This window comes from Octodon degus, unplaced genomic scaffold, assembly GCF_000260255.1.
Source record: "Octodon degus isolate 3935 unplaced genomic scaffold, OctDeg1.0 scaffold00128, whole genome shotgun sequence".
Taxonomy (NCBI): domain Eukaryota; kingdom Metazoa; phylum Chordata; class Mammalia; order Rodentia; family Octodontidae; genus Octodon; species Octodon degus.
In genome coordinates, this window is record NW_004524704.1 from 4,437,327 (window position 1) to 4,444,146 (window position 6,820).

A 6,820-nucleotide genomic window follows, 5' to 3' on the forward strand; every position below is an offset into this window, starting at 1 on the left:
TCATTGTTTCAGGCAGGGAAGGAAGGCTCCATGGACTATCAAAGAGAGGAAAACTACAGTTGTGCACATTAGAAATGCCACGGCAGGTTCTTGGGGAGAAAGAAGAAGGAGGAGGAGGGGGGAAGGGGAGGGGGAATTGGAGGGGAGAAGGAGAAGAAGAAGGAGAAGGAGGAGGAGGAGGAGGAGGAGAAGTAGAAGAAGAAGAAGAAGAAGAAGAAGAAGAAGAAGAAGAAGAAGAAGAAGAAGAAGAAGAAGAAGAAGAAGAAGAAGAAGAAATAGTGGTATGATGAATGTGGTAACTGCAGGGCTGGGAGGCGGCCCTATGGGAGTGGAATGGGATTTGTTCTGGAAGAGACTCTCTTCCCTACACTTTCAGAGCCCAGTGTTCCATGGTCACATCTGTCCTCTGTGTTCTTGATCCTTGACTTTCTAGGTCTAGTCATCTTGGCTGTCAAGTTCCTGTTTCTTCCTTGAGAATCATGACTCAGATTTTCCAGATCTTCAAAGCAAAGTGCATTTCATCACACAAATCTGTTCACGTTTGCTAATCAGTTCTACAATCATTTTGTTAAAGTATTATACATACGTTACAGCTTAACTAGATATTTGTGGGGCATACCTGGTTCCATAACCAACCATGGTTTCCATAAGAAAAATGGAACTTCAGTTCCCAACCTCTGCTCTGGGTTTGAGTTGAGAAATGCTTGGAGATGATTTTCTTCCAACATGCCCTTCAGAGTCTAGGATGATAGGAATATGAAAGTGAAGCTGAAGTCTACTTGGGTTTGGCATCTGATTTCTTATGAGAATGAATTAATCATTTTTAAAATAGATTTTTCTGGAGGTCGAACTCAGGACCTTGCACTTGCCAAGCAGGTGCTTATGCCACTGAGCTATATGCCCGGTACAGGAATGTCTTAGTCTTGCTGAGGTTCTGATTGGTCAGTAGTAAAGCAAATGGAGCAGATCTAACAACTGACAGGGACATTCCAAGCGTCTTTTAATAATCCTTACATATGACTCTGCACTGGGCAGACTAAGGTGCTCATTCCACAGCACAGCCATCCTCTTTCTGCACTCCAGGATTACACTTCTTTTCCATTTTGAGGATTCAGCTCATGGAGCATGTCCAGGAAAATCTCTGTGAACACTACATCCATGCACAACAGCAAGACGCCCCCCTCCCCATTTTCCAGGAGCTTCCACAATGCCTTGTGTTTCCATTCTTGCAGCACATATCTCATTATGTAACATGTGGATCTTTACTCACCTTCTTTCATATTTTACTGTAAACTTTTTGAACACAGGGTCATATTACCTCCTGGTGTATGCCTGAATAGTTACATAACGAACATCTCTTGCATAAGTGAATGGCTGCATAAATAATAATAAAGCATGTTGCCTGCACAGCAAAGGACTTTTTGTCACTTTTCTGCGTTGAATCCCCCCTTGCTCACTGCTCTGTCTACCTGCGCCAGGCATAGCCTAAGAGAAATGAGTAATGACAGCTTCAAGTCCCGGCAGCGATTAGCAGGAGCCCTGCAAGGCACAACCATGCTGCTTCCCCCTTCTTCACCCAGTCATGCTGACAAAACTTAGAAGCTGCGGGGAAGCATCCAGGGCCCACACCCTGCTGTTGAGTGTACCTAAGTCCCTTAGGCACAAAGCGTTCCAAGGCCTGAGTCAGCTCTCCCTGCCTGTTCACATGCCTGGCTGTTGTCCAGGATTCCGATAAGAAACCACCCAGGTGCTCAGCTGCAGCCAGCCAGGAACAAGGTGGTCTTGGCCAGCAGAGACCAATTTAAGTTAGTGCAGAATGAAAGAGAAAGTTAGCTCCAGCAGGAGTCAGGGGACTTGGCCTAGTTTCTGTATTGATAGGCCTTGTAACATTTGGAAAGCCAACTCCTTTCTGAGCCAGCTTTTCTCCTCTGGGAAGTTAATGGGTTGAGCCAAAGGACCTTACAGTCCTAATCAAATTTTAAGTTGCATTTCTTATCTATGAATAGATAATGTTACTTGCTTTCATTCAGTGACCTCTCTATTAGTGACCATTCAAAATGCATACAAGATACTGTTTCAGTCCTCATGCCATTGAGGAATAGATTCTAAGAAAGCTTAGCCTCACTGTCTCATCAAACCTTCATCACTGGCAAAGGGTGATTCTGTATTAGGAACCAAGCCAAAGCCGTGTCCTCAGCTGTGCTCATAACTTAATTGGTCAGTGTACTCTATCCTGAACATAATGCATCTACACTGTCCTTTCTGCACAATCTATCTGCAGAATGTGCAATGACCAGTGCAGTTTTGTCCTATAGGAAAGGTAGAAGCAAGCATTGAGTCTGTTGGAATGGATCGCTGAACATGAAATTGATAATAGCAATGCTTCCACCAAGAGTACCATGTTTTATTCCATGTTTGGTATTCCCAAGACTTGCGCAATGTACTTCCTTAGCCTTTTCATTATTGTAAGCACTCCATTAAGCCAGTACTTTCATCCTTACACTAAACAAAGAAGTAAACTAAAGTCAGAATGTAATGCAACTCTGACAAAACGTGGGAACTGGCTGAGCAAAAGCTAGAGGACAATTATAGCTTCTCACATTTGTACAGCATCTTATACTTGCAGTTAACATTTGACAAAATTGTTCTATCTGATTTTCACTGCCTTGTAGTAGCCCAGTTGTGACTATGTCCACTTGAAGAAACACAAATTGGAGGCAAGGTAAGATGAAATGCTTTTGTGCTGGGCCTCTTGATCCTAAGTCCTGGGCCTTCTGAGTAACTCAGGAACATGCACAATACTGAGACTCCTCCCAGATGCAGGATGGCTTGCTATGGCGTCTTGCTAAATGACTACAGCAGAGCCATACACAGGGTGTAAAGCTGGACTTCCAGTGCTTCATTAAGATCATCAGGGGAGCAGAAGATAGTCCAGGGAGTGAAGCAACAGGGAGGGGAAGGAGCAGGAGGGAGCACAAGTCTCTCTCATAAGTGTTGGGGATTGCAGGCAAATCCTGCCAGCAGGGCTCAGTCCTACGTGTGCTTAGCTCATTTTCAGCAGCAGAGTGCCGTAAGACTGGAGATCATTCTGGGTGGAGACGTTTCTGTTTCTGCAGGGGATTTTGTGCTCATTCAGCTTGAAACTTGTGAAATCACTAACCATGTATTGAATAGCAGGTGTTCCCATGTAACGCATTCGCTGGCCCCTGCTTTCACCTGCTCCTTATCATGACCTCTTTTGTAACCTAATGCCCAGTGACTAGACAGATCAAATCATCCATATCGGAGTCTTTGGGAGAAGGAAAGCGACACAGGCTCTGAGGAAAACCAGCACTGCCAAAATCAGCGGTGGTGATGCTGTCCTTGGGTGGAAGTCAAAGCCTAGAAAACCCAGCGTTAACTCTGATTGCGTCAAAATTTATTTCCCAAAGGAAGTGTAGATTAAATTCCCTTTTAAAAAATAAGAGTGTCACTGATGCTTAGCCCTCTCCTGATTTAATTCTAGCATGAGCAGTGAACAAATCCAGGTCCCCTTCTGTCAGTCACTGCGTTTATCCTGCATCCTACCTGTGCCACCAGTTTTGGGTGAACCCTGTCTCTCTCTTTTTCAGCCTTGAACAGCTAAGGAATTTCTACCAATTCAGCCTCATGATATCCTCGCATTCTTTTCTCAATTTCACTTCTATGTTCTAAGCTTTGGTTCACATTTTCTTTTCTGTGAATTATGATGATAACCTTTTAACATCTTGCCTCCAAGATAAACTGGATTATTGAAGTATTAGACATAAATTACCTCCATGGGTAAAAATTGTCGTGGTTCTATAATCTCAGGAAGAAATTCCAAATATTGCACACTCAGCCTGTCAGCCCTCCTGCCACGTGTTTCTTTAGGCATGCGAGGAAGTTGTAATCTTCCCTTGAACAGGGTGTGCCCTGCCAAACTACTCCATCTCTCGGTATGAGGATCGCTACTTGCAGCGCATTTCTTTTCCTTCCCTGGGGAATTAATATGAGTCCTCATCATCTTCTCATTTCATCTGCCTCTGACTGCTCCCTTCCTATGGGAAGCCACAGCCCATCAGTACACTTGGAATGCCAACCATCTCTCAACTTTATCTCTTGTTCAATCATTAATCGGTGAAATTTTCTAACTCTTAATTGTGCCTTTATGCATTTTTATTGCTACGAAAGACTGACAACTGAAAGAATAGATATTGGACAGTGTACTCTGAATTTTCCTTCCTGTGCAAGCAAGAGAATTATTTCTATTTTCTGTTTATTTCCTTTTTATTGGATCAAGAAAAAGCATGCTTAATGACTTTTTAAGTAAAATGTTTAATTTGGAGTTTTACGTCAATAGTCTTGAATGGAGGTCACAAAATGTCTAGTTTTTTTTTTTTTTTGTATTGTACAACTGCTGGAAATAAACCTTCAAGATTCAGCCTGGCCCTACCATGGTTGTTCATACTTTCAGGTTGTAGTTAATATTCACTATTTGTGGCAGGATCTACAGGGTCTACAAGGTCTCCCTACGTAGATCGGACTTGAAGTGATTTTCCTGTTTTCAGCCTCCCAAGCGCTGAGATTACAGGTGCACACCACGACACCCATTCTCAATCACCATCTGGCAAGGCAAGCCAAGAATCGAATCCTGGCTGTTGTGTTCGCTGAGCTATCAGGCTGGCCCCTTTGTATGCTTTTCTTTTCTTTCTTTCTTTTTATTTTTCTCTTACAGTTCAATTCTTACATTAAAATGTTCCCTATTGTACCATTTAAGAAACACTTTAATCTATACCAGAAAGAGTAAGATCTCATTTTGTAATAAAATGTCAACTCTCATTTCAAAATATGGATAACAGAGCCGGCCAAATAGCTCAGCAGATTAAAGCTCCTGCACGCAGGTACAGGGGCCCTGGTTTTGATCCCTGGGCCTGCCGTGCCGGCCCCGCCCCCAGGGCACTACTGAGAGGGCGACTGGGACTGGGTGTGGTGGTGTGCATCTGTAATCCCAGCTCTTGGGAGACTGTAAATAGGAGAATCACTACGAGTTCGATCTACTAGTGAGACCCTGAACACCCTATAGAACCTTCCCTAAAATACAGAAAAAAAATATTTATAATAAATTGGAAGGCAAACACCTTTCAATTTGTTCATACTGCACATTAAAAATATATGCTACTTTTATATATTACTTTTAATTCGTTGATATACCTAGAATCTGAAAACCTTCGTATGTTTTCTGTTTCTGATGAGACAAGTTACTCAAATCAGATTGTTCGCTTTACCTATACAGTAGGGATAACTGTTCATTCCTTATGGTATTATTGTGAGTAGTGAAAGATATAACCCATACCAAATGCCTGTGTAGTGTCTGAATAGGAGCTAGAAGATGCCTATAGATTTTACTCTTTTAAGTCCTATTACTTATATTTCTTTCCGTTGGCTTATTCTTTGGGTCAAGGATCAGGTGCAGAGTTGTACAAGCTATAAGATATAAATGTACGAGTGTTTGAACTGTTCTAGATCCTCTATATTCCCACATAAATTTTTAAATCATCTGAACAACTTTATAAAAAATGAGTCAGCTGGGGTCTTGGCTGACATTGTGTTGAATCTACAGACCATTTTGAAAGGGAAATCTCAGGAATCCTGCGTCTTCTGACACATTAATGTTGTATTCACTCTCATTATTTTAGCAATGTTTGTATTCACTCTCATTTTTTTAGCAATGTTTTTAAAGTCTTTAGAAACGATAGCGTCCTGATCCTCGTTAAGTCTATATCTAGAAATTTTATGGACTTCCAAAGCTTCACTTTCCAATTCATTTCTTACATATAAAATGTTAATGCATTATTAAACATTAAGTTTGAGTTTAAAGATTTTAAGTGTATCACTGAAATAGATTTTTGTGAATTTTACTGTCTTTAACACTAACAATAATATAATTTATGAATAATTATCTTACTTCCTACCTGAAATCTTTAATTCTTTTATTTTTCTTCCTACCACATTGGCTAAGACACCTTCAAAAAACAGTGAAAGGCAAGTTTTGATGAGACCAACAATTCCCCCTTATAAGAACAAAGCATTTAGTCTTTCACAATTAAGAATAATAGTCATTAGGGGTTATTTTGTAGACAGCCAGAGTTAGATTGAATAATTTTTTTTATTTTTGGCTTTTTGAGAACTTTATTATGAACAATGTTTTTGCATGTATTGAAATTGTATAAGATTCTTTGTCTTTGTTTTATTTATTTTGCCAATGAGTTTGAATTTTTAAACAATCAGGATACATTAAACTATTTAATGTAAAACATAATTAGTTATGACCTATTTTCATTTATATATTCTTGAATATGATTTGCTGATATTTTGCTTGAGTTTATTTTTATGTTTTTATTTTTTGATGGTACCAGGGATTAAACTCAGGACCTTGCGCTTGCCAGGCAAGCACTTATCACACTGAGATATCTCCCTGGCCCCTTTGAGTTTATTTTTGATATAAAATATATTACCCTGTAACATTTTTTGTTTGTCACAATTAGTTGTGAAAATTGGGCTGCTTGATAAAATAATTTAGATGTTATTATTTAAACTCAAACTTCTATTATTGTATAAATTGATATTATCTCTTTCTGAGTTGATTTTTAGAATTTGTGATAAAAATTATTTGTGGGAAAATTTTAACATCTTTAGTGGATATGTGAGTATTTAGGTTTGCTGTTTCTCCCTTTGTTCTAGTAAGTTGTGGTTCTCAAGAAATTTGTTGGTTCTACTTACAATGTCAAATTTATTGCATAATATTGTTCCTATTATTATC